Raw genomic sequence first — 21,439 nt, 5'->3', positions numbered from 1 at the left:
ACTTTGTGAAAGCCAGCATTTATGCATCAGAAAGAACAAAGTTTTGGTATCCAAGGAAACACAGAAATTATGTGGGAAGATGGATCTATTGCAATCCAAGTGGAGAATGTCAATTAATGACATGGAAGAAAGATGAGCACATAAGAACAGCAGGAAACCTGAAGGGAGTCATAAAGATATGGACCCCAAAGAGATATTTCTTCAGACGTCTATGTTTGGATCCAGAGGAGGAAATAAAGGTGGATACACAGGAAGAAGTGAAAGTGGTTGATGAATCGCCCAGAGGGGGGAGTGTAGAGGAGGTGCCAAGCCTGATTTGCACTCCAACTGCCCATTTTGAAGTACCAGGAACGTTCACACCAAAATATGTGACGTATGATGAGAAAATAAACCAGCAGAGAGCCGCAATTGGGCTCTGTCTAGTACCTATCAGAATAACAGCACCTGTTGAAGTACCAACACCTAAGAAAACCTGGACAGTAAGGTACCCACTGAGAAAACCATATTGACAAGTGAGACAGAATGACGATTGTCAGAATACAATACCTGAAGAAGCTAAAAAGATACTGAAGGAAGATGAATGGTGACATCATAAGAACCCAGACTGTCTCACATGTAGAAGATATGATGACCTGACAATGATGACAAACAAGATGAAATAACATGGATAAGTGACATCCTGAGTTTAATGTGAAACAAAATTGATGTTAAGATGTCAGAAATTATGCCATATGCATGATGAAGATATCCAGTTAGTTTAAACGGGTACATATGCAAAGTAACCACAAGAAGCACAGAAATCGTGAGGCTTGCTTATGCTTAGTAGTAAGATAGATTGTGGCAAGCGCCACCTGTGCATATCTACCTCAAAAGAGCACTTTATATAAGTATACTTCCACTATGCACAAGAGCAGAATCAACCAAAGGTTACTAAATTAAAGACGGAGAGAAACTCAGACGAAGGTAATCATGCCAAGAAGCCAAGGTCGTCTCAGATAAAATAGACCAACAGTGGATACAATTAAGAGAAAGAAGAACAGAGTTTCCTGTTCAGAAAGGACACGATAAGCCACAGATGGCAGAAGGCTGGCAGAATTAAATCAAATATATGAAATTGAATGAAAAAAAGGACGATTTCAAATTGTCAGAATCACGTGACAGACCAGCAGGAAGGGATGAAACTTTTACACCTACACATGGACCTTTGCCATACACAGACACCTTAACTTTCGCAGACCAAGAAACAGACTTCAGGCCAACCACAAAGAAATAATTGACGCATGACTACTGAGGTGATGATTGATTGTGTAGGGGAGGATAGGTCAATAGGACCCCTCTCCCACTGCAACTCCCAACCCTGGTGAAGACTCATGACTCGTCGGCAGCTAACCTGCCCCCGGGCCCAGGCGGCAGGGCGGCTGCAGACCGACACGTGAGGCTGCACCACCACGTTATGTGGCAGAGCACAGACGCCATCTTGTACTAAGCCAACTCCATTTTGCTAGAAACGTTCAGATCTAACCCAGGCAGAGCCAACGTGCACACTGAAAGCTGCAGCTTGACCCCCACTCGACCGCGCTCACAAAGGCCCATGCTTCCCCCACGCCCCACCGCATGGCAGATCTGCTGAGGACTCGTTCTCACGAGCCTCCAAACACGAACAAACAACAAAATAAAACACTGTAGCTCTTAACCTTCCGCAGTACATCATTGCCCCAGCCAGTTAGGGCGAGAGGGTACGGGTCCCGTTTGAAAAAACTCTTAGTACCGCTCGCCGGAGCTGGGTGGGGCCATTGAGTGCGAGGCCACGCTGCTTGGACGGACCAAATCCGGAGTGTCTCGGATCAAGACGGGCACGTGAGTATTAAGTGCGAATGGTACTAAAAGGGGAAAAAATCTAGAGGACAAGGGGAAACAAGTAAGGGACATAGAAGGGACTTTTAAATACTTTCTCTTTCTTTGCATATGGCCATTAGGATACAAAAGTGAAAAAGGGAAAAGAGGACGGGAACCTAACTCTGCAAGGGAGTTGAAGGTGGCGCCACGTAGTGCTATCTCGAATAGTGCTGGGAATAAGTAAAAAATGTGAAAGAATAAATTCTGGGTGTCTGAGTGAAGAGACATGGAAAATACGTTAGGACTAGCTTTCTTTCTCTTATTATTCTCTAATTCCTCTCCTATGGGGTAAAATAAGGTCTCAAAAAATAGAAAAAAAAATATATATATATAAATATATATATAAACAAAAGAAGCTGTATGAGGGTTAGAGGGGGTCACAGTAGAAGGCGAAGGGCAAGGCAGGGAGGGTAAATGCTATATGTGTATGCTGAGGTATGATGAATGTCTGTTATGTGTTGTGCACATTGTGTATTTATGTTTTTTTGCAATTAATTGTCTCTATATAATAATACTGATTTAAGATTTTTTCTAGGAGGTACGGTCAATGTACGTGTGACCTAGTAAGATTTGCCAAAGCAGTGTCTTTTGTTGAGTAAAGGTGTACATTGATTATTAGAACCTGAAGGTGACTAAAGCCCCGTGCACACAGTTACCTACGCATAGTGACAGAAAAGACTGACACAAGAGAATAGAGTAACACAGGTCTAGGCCTGGGAGCGGAGACACCCTTAGCGCACATTTGTAAAAGTTTGCCAGGACATGCAGAAAGAATAACTAAGTACCATGACCAGTGGGTCACGGAACTAAAGGGGAAGGGTCTCCCCCAGGTTTGACCACAAGGAGGGTCCTTTGATAAAAGTGTTCTGGACATGGTAGCCACCTGCATATTCCTAAAATACAAAGGAAAACACTTTCATAACAGGAGAGAGATACTATATCTATGACGATTATTCGAGGAAATACCTCCACCAAAGAAAATAGACACCACACTTGATCAACCTGCCCTCACAGCTACCCCATCAGCCGAGCAGAGGGTGGCAAGGAGGACAGGGGAAAGAAGGAGTGATAGAGGTGACTCGATTGTACCCACTTCTGAATAAGCCCCCACCTGCTGAAGGATACAGTGATCCCACATACGTGCCCACTAGTACCCCCGCGCCCACAGCACAGCCAACTACACCACCACCATATGAGTGCCCCCGATCAAATGGACAGGTGAGTACCCCCTCAGTGAACATATGTAAGCTAACAGAAGACTTAGACGCCAGGCTCTCGATTGCCAGAGAAGAGTTGTCGAGGATACAAAGCATATGTGAACAAGGTGAGCCCAGTACGACAAGAACAGAGCGATTGTCCCGGTCCCACACCTTAGATAAGTCAAATGAGGAGGGGTGGAAGAAAGGGGAGATACTATTCAGGATACAAGAGGAGCCCACCCAGATAGTAGAACTGGGAACGAACAATACAGGAGGAAGTGTACAGGAAGGAGAAGTGGAAGGTGATGGGAGAGAAGAGCTGTGGTGTGTCATAGAAGAAGACGAGCAGGAAGCTGGGAGATTGGGAATGGCGGCAGGAGGTAGTTTAGTGGAATTCAGGGAAACACCACTGGAGAGGACAATGGAACAGGAGTGGACAGGGAGATTAAGAAACAGGACGGGAAGGATAGCTATGGTGGGGAAGAAAGGGACAAAGGTGGGTATTGGGAAAGGAAGTAAGGGATGATTACAACTCCCACTAATACATCGGGGGCGGGAAGACCAAATTATATACCCTGGGCACAGATGGATAAGGCAAACTTACTAAAATCGCTGCCCCCGCTATCAGGTGGTGCTAGCAAGTGGATATATGCCTTCAAGAAACACACCGCAGGGGTACCCCTGGCCATAGGAGATGTTAAAAGTTTACTCGTGTCCGCAGTAGGGGACCAATCGGACCGGGTGTGGGCAAAAGCAGGTTTACCGGGAATAACACTAGTGACAGACATGATGGAGCTGCCTTCAATACAGTGCGTGCGCGCGTTTGGGACGCATTAAGGGAAACATTCCCAGACACACCAGATTACAGTCAGTAATGCAATGCACTATGAACGATGGGGAAGAGGTTTTGGATTACATTTTTCAAGTACAGGAGATGTGGAGGGCTGAAATGGTTACACCATATGACCAGTCAACATCGTTATTTTACTTCATAATAAAGAGGGGGCTCCCAAAAGAAGTGCAAAAAGCGCTTGACAAAATAGCAGGGATTGAAGCGAAAGGATGGCCAGAGATACAGAGCATAATAGTGCACCATTACAAAAGAATCAAGGAAACGGAGAAGGAGGTGGCACAAAAAAGGCTGGCAGCCGAAGCCAAGTTAATACAAACAAAACTGATGAATGTCGCTGCAGCTGTAGCAGCACTCCCACACGATAGAGACACGGAGGAAGAGGAGGGACTGGTAGCGATACAGGGGAGGATGGCTGCAAATTCGGCAGACAACGGGCAAAGACAGTGGAATGGACAGGAGGTATACGGAGGGCAGCAGTGGCAAGTGTGGCACCCCAGCAACAGGAGAGGTGGATACAGAAGGGGACTAGGAGGTGGACAGGGATACGGAGGTAATGGCGGAAATGGGGGGCCTGGACCCAGAGGAGGACAAGGAAACTGTTGGAATTGTGGGAGGTGGGGACATTTCTCGTGCGAGTGCAGAAGCAGGCCTAACCCAAGTTACCAGGATGACCAATATTATGGGTACCCCCATCCGGGGAGTCCATATGGGTTGCCCCGGGACGGGGTAAGAGAACAGCAAGACCAAAGGGGCCAAGAGCAATACAGGGAACAACCACACAACGTTCAACAACATCCATAAAGCAGTGAGCACCTTCCCTACACTCAAAAAACCCCTTCACTACAACATCAAACGGTGCGCCTGCCCCATATGAAGGAGTAGTGGCAGTTTCAGGTAACATTTTCAGCCAGGGGGGTACAACCAGGCATCCAGCATAGGACAGCCCACAGAGAACACGTGTCCAATCCCATCGACAACCTTCAATGCAAGCGAGGAACCATTGATAGGGGCAGAGATAGGAAATAAACAATTCATCTTTATGGTAGATTCGGGAGCCGAAAAATCATGCATACGTGAACGCCGGTTTCCCCTATCTAATCGTAAATTGGAGACGCAGGGGTTCTCTGGGGCGGTGGTCGAAGTTCCTTACACAGAAGATTTGGACGTGACAGTGGGGGGAAAAACAGTAAGGGCACCCCTATTGTATTGTGAGCAATCCCTTGTCAACCTGCTGGGAAGAGATCTCCTCAGCAAGCTGAACATGACTATTTCATTTACCACGAGAGGAGGGATTGTTTGCTCAACCCCAAGGATGTGTTCTATGTGTGTGATGCTAGTGATATATTCAAGAGCGACATGCCCAGAGGTGCGTGGCATACCCGTGGACCCAGATATGTTCATCCATGGGATAAAAACATTGGCACGGGTGGTCCCAGAGTTGAAAAAACTAGAGTGGAGAGTACCAGCAGAATTTGTTTTCCACCCAATAGCCCACCCCGAGATAATGCCAGGGACAGTGATGTCACTGGACATGCATGCAGTACAAATCGCAGCCAAAAGAATAGCTGTAATTGCAATGGACATACATGGCTGTGAGTGGCGTACGGTGTTATGCATAAATGCCAACATTGCACTCCAAGATTTGTCAGACGAGGAACTTTTCACAGATTCAGAGAGTGATGGAGAAATCATCATGGAAATAGCCATCCCTTGTGAAATAATGATACAGCAGAGGCAGGTGCCAGTACAGTGGCAGTACTGGGGGCCCCACCTTCGTTCTTTAATGATGACATGCAGTCGGTGCCCTGGCAGTTGTGGACAACAGGTCCACATGACGTAGAACTGCTACGCGTAGTCACACCAGTGAATATCAACCTTAAGCCTGGAGCAATTCTGCCCAGTGTCAAACAATACCCCTTATCCAGGGAAGCAGAAGAGGGAATAAAAGAAACAATAAATGCCCTACTCGCACAGGGGATAATAGCACCCTCAAACTCCCTGTGAAACACATGTATTTGCGCAATCAAAAAAGCAAAAGGAGGGGCCTGGAGGATGATCCAGGACCTACGCCCACTAAATGACGTCATCCAGAAAGAGTTCCCTTTGGTCCCGAACCCAGCATCCATTCTATGCAGCATTCCAAAAGACGCATCTCGCTTCACCGTGATGGATTTGAAAAACTCATTCTTCTCAATACCCCTCGCAGAAGAATGCAGATACCTGACAGTATTCACCCTAGGGGGGAGGAGGTGTGAACACTGCAGATTGCCCCAGGGTTATTGCGAAAGTCCCAGCATATTCAACAGAATATTGCACGAAGATCTTGGGAACATGACAGGCGACAGTACGATAATACAGTACGTGGATGATTTGTTGATTTGCAGCAAAAACGAGGAAGAATGTAGAAAAGACTCCATTGCCCTTTTCACATTACTAGCCCAAAAGGGGTACAAAGTGGACAGTGAAACGTTGCAATATTGTCAACGTGAAGTGCTATACCTAGGGCAATTAATCTCAAAAGATGGCAAGAAAATAATCCCAGACAGAGTAGCCACCATCTCGGCTGTAGGGAGACAAAAAACAGTGAAAGACATGCAAAAATTCCTAGGGATGTGCAACTATTGTCGTGCATGGATATTAGACTATGCTGCATACACACGCTCATTGCTCCAGGCCCTCAAAGAAGCCCAGAAAGAAAAAAAGAGAGATACAGTGGGACTCAGAGTTGTGCGATGCATTCACATCACTCAAAGAACACATTTCAAGCGCACCAGTGCTCGCGAACCCAGATTATGAACGCGAGTTCTACCTGTTCTCACACTGCAAGGGAGCACTCATGACAGCAGTCCTAACACAGAAAAGATCACTAGGCCACAAGCCTCTGGCATAGTACAGCGGGACATTAGATGTGTTCGCCATTGAAAAAAGTGCCAGCATAGTAATGGGGTGCTCACTGACACTGTATGTAGAACATTCATTGTTCGCCATACTAGAGCGATCAAAAAGCACACTAACCACACAGAGAGCCACTGCATATGAGGTAATACTGTCAAGCGTAAATATACATGCAGTAATGTGTAAGGTAGTCAACCCCGCAAGATTCATCTCAGAACCATGCACTGTGGAGGATGTACAGGCACATGACTGTGCAACATATCAGGGCAAGGAGAATGGAACAACTGTAGCGAGAACACACTGGCTGAAGGAGAGGTATTCTTTAAAGACGGGTCAGCTTCCATAAATTCAGAAACTGGAGAAAAACGTGGGAGTGGCGGTAGTGCGAATGGAAGAAGGTGAGTACGAGGTCCTAATACAGCAGCGACTGCCGGTCCATTTCTCAGCACAGGCAGCAGAACTGGTAGCATTAATTGAAGCACTACGTGCAGCAAAGGGGTGCGCAGTGACAATTTACACAGATTCAGCATACATGCCCACAACAGTACATGGAGGACTTGCCAGGTGGGGAAGAAGAGGGTTCAACAGGGCAGATGGTTTACCCATACAACATGCAGAACTACTAAAGGAACTCATAGAAGCGTTGAAAGAACCCACCATGATAGCAATAGTAAAATGCCAGGCCCGCTCCAATAATACAGACTTTGTCTCTTTGGGAAACGCAGCAGCAGACGCAGCCGCCAAAGAAGCGTCATAGCTAACAAAAGAACAAAGAGGTGAGTACTTAGTGTGGAAAGAATCGGAGGACGATGTTCCAGACGGGTACAATGCAATGCCAGTGTCTCAAATATTGGCGCTACAGGAACGGGCAGCTGAGGACGAAAAAGAATTGGACAAAAAGAGGGTGCAGCCAGTCTGCCACTGATTTATTATGGCGACAATACAACACAGGTAAAGTAGTCATGCCAACTAAGTTATTAGAAATAACATTGCAGCGCACAATGCAAGACAACACATCGCTGCAGGGATACAGGAACACTGGATCATTCCAGGGTTAAAGGAACAACACTCTAAGATAGCAATGGAATGTACAACGTCCCACATATACAACTCTGGCATGACTCTAAGAACACTGAGGGGAACGATAGCCAAGCCGCTAGGGCCGTTCAGAGAGCTGCATATAGACTATGCAGACATGGGTGAAAGGTGCAACGGAGCAAGGTACATGATAGTGGTAGTTTGCCCCTTTTCACGGTGGGTAGAAGCAGGTCCCTGTGCCCACCCAGATGCGAAATGCACTGCGAAGTTTCTAGTGCAGGAAGTATTCCCCCGCTGGGGAATTTGCGACGTAATTCGCTCTGATAACGGCACACATTTTGTAAACAATCTCTTCAAGGAAGTAACATCAATGCTGGGAATCAAACACAAATTATGCTCGATTTATCACCTGCAAAGTAACGGTGTGGTAGAAAAGATAAACGGATTACTAAAAGGGAGACTCTCAAAACTGTGTTTCACCCTTAAGAAAAACTGGGTGCGCTGTCTCCCCTTGGCCTTGTTCAAGCTGAGGAATCAGCCCAGCAAAGACCACCATTTGTCACCCCATGAGATTGTGACAGGGAGACGAATGCACACAGCACATTCACATCTCCGTAGACATTCAGATGCACACAGAAGTGCTACTGTACTAGGAGAGGAATTCAACGACTACCTGACAAAACTCACTAAGGCAGCACGCATGAGAGCAAAACAACTCGCACCACCATTGATAAGTGACGGGGAAAATGAAACACATACTCCAGAAAATGAAAACTCAACGGGTCAGCTGGAACCAGGGGAGATGGTATATGTTAGGAGTTTCATTCGTAGGTGGAATGCTCCAAGATTTCATAGCCCATACGAGGTAGTGTTTTGCACGCCCACGGCGGTGAAAGTGAAGGGCTTGAGATATTGGATACATTTGACAGACGTCCGAAAAGCCTATGACAGTGTGGGACCAGTAGAAAGTGCAGAGGGCGCTGTCAGAGAAAGTGTGAAAAAATAAGACAGTATTTGTGTAAAAAAAAAAATTGTTACACACATGAGCATGCAAGGTTTACTGAATAACAACTGTTTTATAACAATGTTTATGGCAAGATGTGAAACAGTGCTAAATGAAAATGACATGTCTTTCTTTCTCGTTCTCTCTCTCCCCCTCTCTTTCTCTCTTTTCCTCTTTCTATTTCTCTCTCTCTCTCTCTCCCACTCTCGATCATCATTCCAAAGTTGGAAATGCAAAAATGATTGCATCTATATGCTTAATCTGCCTTTTTATGTTTTAACATATAGGAGAAACCATGGCAACGAACAGGCAGCCTGCAACAACTAGAAATAGGGACGATAGGAGTAGAAATGTTTTTGATTTACGTACATACTCATATGAATGCGGGTTGACTGTCTGTGCAATTATATTCTTCACACTCATGTGTGGCCTAATACTCTATTGGTTAACAGCATTTATCTGCATTGAGATAAATGAGGGGGGAGGTAATGGAACCAACATGGAAAATGCAAGCAAACCGTTTAAGGAGGGTAACTATTTAATATGGGATGGCTTTCAGCTGGTATGGGGGTATGGCCCACATCCAGACCAGGCAAAACGTCAGAACGTTACTAACAACGAGTCAACCACCCCTCCGAAGCCCCAACACAATGCTATAAATTTTAGTGTACATGAACTAAATGACCGGCATTCATCTGTTATATCATGGCTATATGACACCACTGCTACCCTGCCCACAATGACAACCGATACACCTAGAGAAAATCACTACACCACAGAGAGAATGAAAGAAAATATTGAAATGGCTGACAAATTTATGACTCTATACGAGGAGTGGGAGAAGGGAGGGAGCCAGGGAGAGGGAGTCCCTATTGCATACAGCCAGAAACGCGAAAACATGTCTTAGAAACAGGAGAAGGAGGGAGGCGGGTAGGAAGAGATATGACGAATACTATGGCCTGGGACTAGATACAATAGAAGATCCCAGGCACCCACACCAGTCGAATAAATGGTATGCAGACATGTGCGCCACAGCTAAACGAACAACAAATGAAAGCTGCTACGTGTGCTCCCTAATCCCCCATGCCTCAGGCACACCTACAGTTTTAATGCCACAAGAATTGCCTCTCGCAGATGCCCAGTGTCTCCTCCATCTCACCCTGTGCAGAATTAAGAACACCTTCCAGGCACACACAGTATCTTTTGAAATGATGCCGAACGAGAAAACGTGCTACTCGAGAGCCAAAGGAGTGGTGTGTTTAAAAGAACCGTTCTTCGTAATAAAAGGAACGCTATTTTCGGAAAACAAATGGAAAGATGATGTGGTAAGGTGCAAGGCTGAAGCACTGCGAGGGCTACCGACCGAAAAACTACAATGGATTGCAAAAATTTGTACCACAGTCTGGTCAGAACAGATAGCAAAATTGACCTGGGTGAGCGCTATAGAAAAAGCATTGAAACTACAGAAAGAAATCTCAAACGAACTTTGCTTCTTGGGAGAAGGGAAAATCGACATGGGAAGAAACACGAACTGCAGTAAAAGCCTAATGATCCCAGATATGAAGAAAGGAACAGCAGCCCTAATGGACACTTACTGGGTCTGTGGCAAACGGGCATACATGCACCTCCCACCATCATGGAGGGGCACGTGTTCCCTGGCGACACTGCACTCAGCTCTAATGGTAATACCGGAAAGCTACATCGGAGAAGGGGGCAGGACGATGACCCAAGCAGCAGCCAAGGCCCCACCCACTGAAGAGGCATCACTGAACACCCTGTCAGAAGGGAACGCCGAAGGAATCGTATCCAGAAAACGGAGGTCGTCAAACTGCAGAACTTTTGGCACAGATCCCAGACAGGTACAGGCTATTCAGCTCAGCGGAAACCTTCTTCGCCTCCCCCATCCCAAGCATTCAAGCCTGGGCAAATGCAAAGTGGCTACAGATTACGCGGTGGGAGCTGATCCAATTGGCCAAAGACACTGAAGAAGGGTTCAACGTGATCAAGGTGGAGCTAAGGGCTCTAAGATTAATGACAATGCAAAACAGGTATGTTTTAGACCTGTTGACGGCGATGGATGGAGGTGTTTGCCAAAAAATCAGAAGTGCCTGTTGCACTTTCGTACCTTCTGAAGATGCTGATAATGGGACACTATCACACGTCATCGCTGCAATGCACAACCTAGGGGAATGCATGAAGAAAGAAGGTGGTGCAGAATCAAGCACATGGTTCGACAACATTTTTTCATAGGTACCATCCTGGATGGGGCTCGCATTGAAACTACTAATGCCCCTCATCGTATTTTTGCTTGTGATTTTTTGTGTGTGCCAGTTGGGTCTTCGATGCTGCACAAATGCAGTCCCAAATGGAACGATGATGATGGTGACGGTGAGCAATGCCAGAGGAGGGGCAACAGGAAGTACACTTACAAACTGGTGAGAATTCAGAGCCCAAGTTTAGAATGGTACCTATATATTATGGTGGGGATATAGTGGATAGGTTATATCATACCACAATAAAGGAGTCCCTTGAACTAGAATGGTACACAGAGGTATGGGTGGACCGAGAGGGAGACACTGCACTCAGCTCTAATGGTAATACCGGAAAGCTACATCGGAGAAGGGGGCAGGACGATGACCCAAGCAGCAGCCAAGGCCCCACCCACTGAAGAGGCATCACTGAACACCCTGTCAGAAGGGAACGCCGAAGGAATCGTATCCAGAAAACGGAGGTCGTCAAACTGCAGAACTTTTGGCACAGATCCCAGACAGGTACAGGCTATTCAGCTCAGCGGAAACCTTCTTCGCCTCCCCCATCCCAAGCATTCAAGCCTGGGCAAATGCAAAGTGGCTACAGATTACGCGGTGGGAGCTGATCCAATTGGCCAAAGACACTGAAGAAGGGTTCAACGTGATCAAGGTGGAGCTAAGGGCTCTAAGATTAATGACAATGCAAAACAGGTATGTTTTAGACCTGTTGACGGCGATGGATGGAGGTGTTTGCCAAAAAATCAGAAGTGCCTGTTGCACTTTCGTACCTTCTGAAGATGCTGATAATGGGACACTATCACACGTCATCGCTGCAATGCACAACCTAGGGGAATGCATGAAGAAAGAAGGTGGTGCAGAATCAAGCACATGGTTCGACAACATTTTTTCATAGGTACCATCCTGGATGGGGCTCGCATTGAAACTACTAATGCCCCTCATCGTATTTTTGCTTGTGATTTTTTGTGTGTGCCAGTTGGGTCTTCGATGCTGCACAAATGCAGTCCCAAATGGAACGATGATGATGGTGACGGTGAGCAATGCCAGAGGAGGGGCAACAGGAAGTACACTTACAAACTGGTGAGAATTCAGAGCCCAAGTTTAGAATGGTACCTATATATTATGGTGGGGATATAGTGGATAGGTTATATCATACCACAATAAAGGAGTCCCTTGAACTAGAATGGTACACAGAGGTATGGGTGGACCGAGAGGGAGACGGGGGATGTATGTATATGACCTGCACACCAGATGAGTATGCTAGAAGGGGGGAAGCCTCCAGGGGGTTTGCAGAGCTTGGATGCCAATAAAGGGAACGCCAGCCTGGGAAGAGGCAGTGTTAGCTGAGAAGGAGCGCGAACGGCTGGGGGAGCTAAGGTATTCGTTACTTAAGTAACGAAAGGGGGGAAATGTAGGGGAGGATAGGTCAATAGGACCCCCCTCCCACTGCATCTCCCAAACCTGGTGAAGACTCATGACTCGTCGGCATCCCACCTGCCCCCGGGCCCAGGCGACACGTGAGGCTGCACCACCACGTTATGTGGCAGAGCACAGACGCCACCTTGTACTAAGCCAACTCTATTTTGCTAGAAACGTTCAGATCTAACCCAGGCAGAGCCAACGTGTACACTGAAAGCTGCAGCTTGACCCCCACTCGACCGCGCTCACAAAGGCCCACGATTCCCCCACCCCCCACCGCATGGCAGATCCTCTGAGGACTCATTCTCACGAGCCACCAGACACGAACAAACAACAAAATAAAAACCTTCTGCAGTACATCATTGCCCCAGCCATGAACGGTAACATTAGGAAGTAACTGAAACCAGCCCAAAACCCTGCATGCCCTGACCCTGTACCAAGCCCCCAGTGTTAGACGGTGTGGTGCCCTACACCCCTACCTACCCCGAAAACTCTTGTAATGTGTAGAAACCATTTATGTAATATATGTCATGTTGACTAACATCCGCTGCTAATGTGAAGAAGAATGGGTAAAGAGTAATATGCAACCAATATTGTTTATAATATCAAGATGTACGAAGGCTAGCTAGCTGATGACAATACGCAATAACATGTGTTGCCCTCTTTATACATACACCTGCCTAACACTACCTCATGTTCGTATGTCAACTATAGATGTGAATTGTTGTGCTAAAGGGTATGGCCCCCAGTTAGTATCCCTTATAATGCAAATGCATACGAGTCCTCTTAGAGACCCCACGTGTTGTTATTCGCCCCTCCCCCACAGGACAGTCTACCGCCTTGTCAGGATGCCGTGCACAGAGCTGCAAGGCCATCTCCCCCTCCTCCCGCCCAGGCCCTCCAGAGATAGCTGGTGTTCAAACAGCACAGCCTCGCCTCCCCTCCCGACTCTGCTGGACCCATTTCAAGCATCCGCCTCCCCATGTCAGAGGCCGCCACAGCCTGACTCCATGACTTACGAGCTACCTGGTCCTAAATCCCACCGTCTCTTAGGCACTAGTCACATGCCCCCCACCGGCCAGAGGTATCTCCGTCGACCCCAAGTTAATGGCCCTAAAAAGGGGGGCACCCACACGTGTACCAACAGATCGTAATACCATCCCTCACCTAATCTACCAAGACAGGGTGATCAAGTGACCCCTCCCATGCCGCTGACTATGCACATGGGACCAGATTATTTGAACCTAGGGTATCCTCCAAACTGATGTATTGGGACACTTCAGATCGCATATCAATGTTCCTGTGTGCATATTGATGTAAGGTCAGCGCTTACAAGAGTTGAAAACCAACGGAAAGCATAAAGTGTGATGAATGGGTGTGAATGTGTGGCCAAAAGGGCAAATGTTAGTTTAGTTACCAATCATCGTTACAAGGCATGTCCGGCCTGGCAGTCCACCCCGATGAGCCCAGCTGACCTTCCAACCCCACGTGGTGCAGCACCAACATCAGCCAATCCTGTAAGAGCAGCTACCTACTGTGTATACCCCCTAGACATCACCACCCAATCCCCACGATTATGTGTCGCCTATAGCTTGTGTCACCCATGATGTGTTCTGGAAATAAGTAGGCCTATCTTTGCTATTGTCAGACAGAGCACTCTCGGAGTTTGCAGATCCTTTGCATGCCCTATATTGATCTATATAAAGCTCTTTTGATCTCACCCGCACTTGGTCCTGGTCTCATTCCCCTTCTGGAGTGTGTCCTTTATTTCCTCTCACTAAGGGGGGTGCGTTTCTGGGGACGCTTACATTCAATTGTAACAATAATTGGAGGGAAGCTGGGGTGCAGACGAACTCCCTGCACCTGACCGGCTATTCTGCACGCTGCTAAGTGCAAGTGGAAAAGTATGAGTGGGGTTGATGCCAACCCAATCATAGTGGACTGTGCAATCTAGGGTCCTATAGTTAGTAGAACCAATGAGACGTTGTACTTTTAGTGACATTTACACTAGCCATTTTGAAGGAAGGGCTTAGTTGCCCCACCTGACTTTGTTTATCCAATCCCGTTTCCCCGTTACCATATACAGACATAGTACTTATTTTAAAGTTACCTTCCTAGAACCAATCAAGTTTTATGCTAAATTTTAAGAGTTACACGTCAGTGATGATGAGTTTTTGGTATAAATGTTATGTTTTTTCTGAAAATAATTGGAGTTGAAGCGAGAAGGACGATTGAGCGATTTCTGATATTCATTGAATTCCCTGTTTGTTGTACTTGTCATTAAACGGATTCCCTTTGCCAAACTATTGAGTTGTCATTATTGATTTGGTGCAAGAGTATGAATCTGCATCCCCATCCATCTCATGGGTGCTGCTGCTCATCGCAAAGTGCTGTTTGGAAACCCCCAGTCCTATGGGCAGGCTGGCATGCATCCTGCACAGACCTTTATCGGGGAGCAGGAAGGCAAGAAGAAGTAGTTGGTTCCATCTTCACCTCTCCACAAAGCTCTTGAGAAGATCGTGTCTTTCAAGAGACCTGATGTGACTCACAGAATCCCCTCACACCGGATATTTGGAGGAGTTCCACAATATGTGCCTAATCTACAGACCCAAAAGGTTGCATTTTGGCATAGACGATATACAATCTAGAACATTACTAGCCGCATGAAGCGCATAATGAGAATCTAGGCAGAGAACAATCGAGAACTACAGGAAACTTTGGAATGCTTTGTTACACAATGGCAATTGCAAAACAAAGCAAAAATGGGTTCCCAAGCCAATATACCAGGAAATGGAATTCAATTTTTTGAAAGATCTCACTTTGACTGTGCTAGCCATGCATACTTGTGGAGTAGATCCTGATTTTGTTCCTAGGAAATATACCTTGCCACAAAACATTGCAAATGAGCCCTGTCCACCTAAAGCGGCCTCGTCGAACAGTTGACTTCCCGGTATAAATGATTAACAGTGGGGTGTATGTTCCACAATGTTTGTAAATTGTACATGAAAAATGGAAAGCTAGTAAATTCGATTTTCAAAGCTATTAAAAGTATCAAGAACTATTTCTTTATGCGCATTTAATCTGGTTTATGAATCATTAATTTATATCCTGAACAGTAACATGCATGTCTGTGGTTGCCTGGTGTCCGTAAAGATCAACATAGGTGGCCATAGCATTCAAATTGTCTTTTCAAATGTATCCTCTTTGTCAACTTTATTTTGCAAGAAGTACCTGTTGTGCGATGCCATACAGTGTAACTCTGTGTTTTCCCCGTTCCTGCTTTGGGCCAGCTCTTGTGGGTCCTTCACTGATCAGGGTGCAGGAGGGTCAGATGGATATCAGCTTGAAAGCAAATGCGCGTCTGCAGTTGCCTTAGCATGCACATGTCCAAATAGACAGAATAAATACGCGTCCCACTAGGGAATGAGACTAGGATGTTAATTGCAAGGGAACCAAATTTTATATATGCAAATAAATGGAGCAAAGGACTCTGCTGCCTGAGAGTGCTCTGCCGAACATTACAAGAACAGTACATTATAAGTTTGCAAAACGTCACTACTGACGTTTCCCTATAGATGCATAGTGTTACATCAAGATTGGAGGAAGACTTGGATAATGTATATAGATAAAGGGACTGGCTTCAAAGGATTGTCTGGCGTCTTGGAGATCCGGCGGGCTGCACATGGGACAGCTGGGCTCCTTTCGACGGGGTGAAGGTCTGGCAAAGTTCCACAGAGATGAAGTACAGCGATCTGACTAAGCTAAATAACAAACTTAACTTACAAGAACTAATGACTGTTACCAAAACACTGCATGAAAGGGGGCTGTTGGTGTGAAATGTATATTTTTACCTATATTTTTATCGGGGCATGTTTTAGGGGTAGTTCCTTCGGATGTCTTATCAGAAGGGAAGATCTTTGATTTGCAGTCTTACTATTTCAAACACAGTGGGGTATATGGTAGGTGAATTAGAGGTGGTGCGGGGGTAGGGTCTGGTGACCAGATGCATTCAAAGGGAATAGGGGGCATGGGTTCAGAGTACCGCAGTCTGACAGAGAGGGTGTGGAGAGGGCATGAGTCGGTCAGCAGAGATGGATGGGGCACTGTATTGTTCGCCAAGAGTGCACGGACAGTTATTTATATCCAGTACATTTGCAGAGCAGAGCAAATACTTTGAACTCAGGCAGACAGAACAATAACTCACACTCACACACGCAGTTAGAAGATAAGGAGCACTTATACGGCTATTTATTCATAGTTAAACATACATAAAGCAATAAGCGATAACACAGAAGTAAATCACAGAAAAAACAGTAAGTTAGCAAGAATACATCACCATAGGTGTAACTGAATTCCTCATCTGGCCAGAAGCAGCTGGAAGACCCCAGTAACAGCCAGGCCGAGAGCACAACAGCCCACAGGTATGTCTAACAAGGCGTCCCCCCTCCGACTGAGGTCTTTGTGCTTTTCCCACCTGACCTTTCCAGAGCTCCGCATATATGCACTGCTCAAAAGGGGTGGCAATTTCTCGAACGTTCTGGCATTAGCGCTTGTGCATTGATGAGTGACAGTTGGCTGTCGGCCGGGTCAACCTGGCAGTAACCCCAAGGAGTAAAGCGCTTCCCTCTCCTAAAGCACCACAGAAAACAATTCCATCACTCATCTTGAGACCTTGGTGCAAGCATAGCAAGCCATAACAAACATGTTTATCAGGTACCAGCCGGCACCTGTGGATCCTAGCTTTCCCAGTACTGTGTCCTTGGCTGAGGCATGCATACCAGTCTAAGCAACGAATAACATTGAAAACATGTTTTTCAGCAAGTGCAGCTTCCACTGAGGCATGAAATAAATATCCATTATGGCTCTGAGTGCCCTCAGAATGCACTGCGCACCAGCGCTTTGTTTTAGCTCAAGCATCACAGGCACTAAGGTTGGAGCAGGCCTTGGTCTTACATTCTTGGATGAGCAAATTTTGTCAGTGCTTGATACTTGCAAAAATGAATAGCTGCTTCTCCGTGAAAACAGGAGACGCACAGAGCTGACAGAGGACAGAGGTGGTTGCGGCTTGTGGTGCACAGCGCTGGTAAAGGGAGAATTAACATTTCACCAGAGGGGCAGAGGGCCAAGAAAAATATGGTGTTTGGAAGGACACAAAATGGAGTTCAAACTATACACATTAGCAGAGCGTTAATACACTTATATGAAACATGGGTGATGCAAATATGTACAGGAGGGGTGGAGCTGTCTCCCTCCTTAGCTTATACATCATTTACCCGGTACGAGAATGGTGCAGGGGGGGCGGGATATACCGCCTCTCCTTCTACATTTGTTAGTGCACGGGTAGTTCAGTGGAGATGGAAGGGCACTTGGATTTATGACTTTATCAGTGTCTCATATTATCCGCAGAGCACATTCCTCTGTGAAAGCAAGGCACACGCAGACATGACAATGAGGAGCCTAACTGGAACTGTTGTCATAAAATAACTAAATCACTATCAATATAGAAGAGTAAAAAAGTATTCACGATAGCGCAGCATTGGAGGATGCCAGCAAACAGTTTGTTTTTTGAACATATTCCAAATGCCACGTTGGTCGACGAGGCTAATCGCTCCCATGGAGTGAAGGTCACTGTGTTTGATGTTGCTCGTGGGGAGTTCACACCGACATGCCTTGTACAGTTTGTTTTTGAGTTGTGGCTTTCCTTCACCAAAACGAAACTTAACATAGGCGCTCCAAAGAAGGTTTAATTGTTGTTTGTCCTTGGAAGAAAGGGAGGATTTGCTATGGATTAAAGGACAGGAGGTGTGTATTACCCGCAAAAATGATAAGGTTCGCCATTTTAAAACTGGTCAAAGGAACATGTAATTTAATTTTATGAAAACAGTTGATCTAAGTGGACACTCTGCGTTACGCCAAGAAAATGGAGATACCAGATTTAATGTAAGTTTTACTGAAGATGAGTTTATAGATGAACGAGTCAAGGTTTCATTTACTTACCGGTATTGCTTGCTTACATTTTAATGGGTTATTGGTTGGGGCATATTGTGACGACACACAAACACAACCTGCATGTATTTGTCTTTGTCCCGGACACATGGGCAGTCCAGCACCAAAACTCTATGGCAATTCCCATATGAACTAGAGTATATAGCGCAATCCCACACACATGTTTCAGCCTTGTCATTGAGGTGGAGCTGTGTGTCTCTCTGAGCACAGTGAGCATGGAGTCCACATCTGGGTTCCCCCAGTGTCCACCAAAACCCCAGGTTTGTTGCTAATATTCCATTTTAAAGCTGTCTCTGTTTCCTGAGAATTCTTCCGTCAGCATCCACATCCCATTGCAAGCTAAACATATTCCACAGCACTAACCTCTCAAGCACGTCGTAGACTCCAACTTTCCACAATGTTTTCTCTATGTTTCCATTGTTTCTGGTTTGTGTTCATTATTAGGTTTCACACGGTGCAGAATTAAAGGGTAAATGGATACATTTGAATAAAGAACGGCTGCTAAAATATATTTTTGTTATGTTTTCTACACAGCTACATTCTGCCTTTCTGCGAATGTCATTGTTTCCAGATACCGAGTGATGGTTTCTTCAACAGACAGTGGCAGATACACCTAAACAAATGGATCACAATTATGCTAATGTGGGACAATCGCCCAGGACCGATATGCCCTTTGGCGGTACCAGCAACAAGGAGCAACCTGTCATCTTTTACGGTGGTCTAGCAAGAAGAAGATGCCAAAGCCTCGGAATTCAAGGTGTGTCTTCTACCAAAAGGAACACCATGTGCCTCATGATAAAGATTTGATGCTCGAACAGAACGAAATAAAACATTTGGTTGATAATCGATTTTGGCGCATGTTCTTGGAGCATTTAATGTTAAATAAAAGCACATTATAAATTGCAGAGTATTGGTGTTTGCTTTAAAAATAGTATTTTCTATTCTGATTTTGGATGCGCTGTGCTGTGAGCGGATGTGTGTGTTGATATTACGAGTTCTGCGTCAACTGACATTTATACGTGGGTGATGACTGGGCGCATTTAGCTACTCTGCCCACTAAAGTCATGAAAATAGGTGGAGTTTATCGCTAGTAATACAGATGTCAGCTTCAGGGGTGGGGTATATGAATTAGTGCCGCGAGTGCAGTTCAACTTAGGGTGATCCAGCAACGGATAAGATTAGCACAAGATGGCCGTGTCCCTCTCATTGATTTTGCATATGTAAAAGTGAATAAAACTAAGGTAAGGAGCATAGGAATTTTTTTTACGATCGATCACTGTTTGCATAAAAGCACATGCCCAAAGCCTTGGTACAATAACTTTTTGGAGCGCACTATTCCTTTAAAGGATGTATTAGCAGTAATGGCTTCTTCAGCCTGTGTTGTGCCCTGTCCTCCTCTTGTGCTTGAACCATTCAAGCAGCAAACCATGCTGTTTAAATCCAATCTCTCTTAACAGGTGCACATTATTTCTCAGCACAAATTGCACTTCTGGGAGCACAGCCCATTGACAATACACTGCATTCACAAGCCTGGCAGGCGAGGGCAAACCAGCAGCTGCTGGGCTCTTTCACAGGTACCCAAAAGTCCTTGTTCACCACACGGGAAACACCGTAGAATGTTAAAAACACAGAATGTTAAAATGGCCCGCTCTGGACAATGAATCTGCTAAACTTCAGATATCGAAATTCTCCTGAACATCCACTGCACAAGCTGGTGAAATACATGTAGAGGGATAAAAGAGGAGTGAGAGGTATAAAAGAGGAGTGAGGTATAAAAGAGGAGTCTTAATGAGAAAATTGAGAAAACAATACTATATTTTGGACATCTAATATGAACAAAGGTCAAACTTTGAACAATTGTGGTAGAGAATATGGTTGTTTCACAAATAATGACATGAAGAAGACAATTACCATTTTGGAAGATACACCTGAAAAAATCTGATATTAAATGTTTGATTTGATAGCAAACATAATCTGTTACTGATTGCGTCGCTTGGCACATCCAACTAAATCACTTCAATATTGTTTCCATTATTGTACTTTTGGGCAGGTACAAAAGTTGTGGTTGTAAGGAAGGTGACACGGCACAAGACATTAAGAATCATCACCCAGAGAGAACAGTAAATGCGTGCATATATGCATGGTGATATGGTCTCCTGTATTTTGTAACTCACAGCAGCACATAATTATTCCTGATAAGAGATTAAAGAACAGTATCAGATACATGGTAGTAGTAAAGAAAGGTCTTTATTGTGCACGTTCAGTAGTGCAACATATCACATCAAAAGGGTTAACCCAAGAGGACGTTTGGAGCACAACTTCAAAAGCATGATTTCTTTATTAAATATTACCGCTAAAATATGTAACTCTGTAGTGGTTAACATACGTGAGGAAATGTGAGTAGTTTACAAGCTATTTTATTATCATAAGTCACTCAGTGAGAGTGTACAGGCCCCACCGACCTCGGGCAGCAACTGACGAATGCAGGTTTGAACCTCGCATTCCATGCGTCAGTCTCCACGTTCTATCCATCCCTCCATCACGCACACGGGCGCGTGATGGAGAGATGATGAGATACTACACATCTCCCCTCCTTAGTCTTCTGCTGTTCATGAAACAGAGTCTGGTATATCTCTTCTGTGTCTTCTGCGTTATTGGACGAAATCCTTCATGTGGTCTGGTTTGCGGATCACTCTTCCTCTTCTGGACACATGCGATGAATCTGGTTTAGGTTTTGGCAAGGAAATTCTCGACATTATATTTTTACTCAACATCGGTTTCGCACACTCACCATTTCTTCCTATGTTTCCATTTCCACTCCCACACGATTGCTCTTGGCGTTTTGTTTCACTGGTTCTCACAT

Source organism: Ambystoma mexicanum, chromosome 5p (genome assembly GCF_040938575.1).
Source record: "Ambystoma mexicanum isolate Mex_15411 chromosome 5p, UKY_AmexF1_1, whole genome shotgun sequence".
Classification (NCBI taxonomy): Eukaryota; Metazoa; Chordata; class Amphibia; order Caudata; family Ambystomatidae; genus Ambystoma; species Ambystoma mexicanum.
The sequence above is the reverse complement of the archived record's forward strand: the minus strand, read 5'-3'. Positions refer to the sequence as shown.